Here is a 589-nt window from a genome sequence, read left to right as displayed (position 1 = left end):
CGGGGGAGGGAACGCCCTGGGCCACGTGGGCCACGGCCCCTCTGGGGAGGCCCGGGGACCTCGAAAGCGCCAGCGGGACCTGCCCGAGAGGAACCGGCCTGGCCCCGTCCAGCAGCAAGGCCGGGCGCTGTGCCCGGCCCAGCGGGCCGCAGTCAGAGGCCGGAGGGAGGGGCTCCGAGGGGCTCTGGGGGCAGGCCCAGCGCCTGGCCGGTGGGCAGTGGGGAGCACAGAGGGCTTCCCGTGGTGGCCCAGCAGTGAGCGGCCTGAACCCTGACCCCGGCGGTGGGGGGACGCCCCAGGGCGCAAGGCCGGCCAGCGGGGTGCAGCAGGGCGCAGGCCGGCTCTCCCCAGTGCGCCCCCTGGCGGCGGCGGCGGGATCAGGCCCGGGGCACCCCCTCCTCGCGCCCCTCCACGCCCCAGCCAGGGGAGCCCCCAGGAAGCTCAGCCTGGCCCGGGGGGTGGGGCGGCGGGCAGCGGGAGAGAGCAGCCAGGCAGCAGGGGTGGGGGCGCCCAGAGGCGGCTGCGGGTGGGGGTCCGCTCAGAGGCGCACTTAGCCCCACCGCAAGGCTGGCAGCCCGCTGGCGCGGCC

The 589-nt window shown here is 78.9% G+C and overlaps 1 protein-coding gene across 1 annotated transcript in view; it reads right to left on the bottom strand.

The window, feature by feature from the left end:
* The window catches only part of AIRE (autoimmune regulator), an 11,644-nt gene that overhangs the window by 2,230 nt on the left and 8,825 nt on the right, over positions 1–589 (bottom strand). The gene's annotated exons all lie outside the window — the stretch shown is intronic.

Source organism: Condylura cristata, unplaced genomic scaffold (assembly GCF_000260355.1).
Source record: "Condylura cristata isolate star-nosed mole 26May11 unplaced genomic scaffold, ConCri1.0 scaffold00003, whole genome shotgun sequence".
NCBI lineage: Eukaryota > Metazoa > Chordata > Mammalia > Eulipotyphla > Talpidae > Condylura > Condylura cristata.
This window is presented reverse-complemented; position numbering and strand designations above follow the sequence as displayed.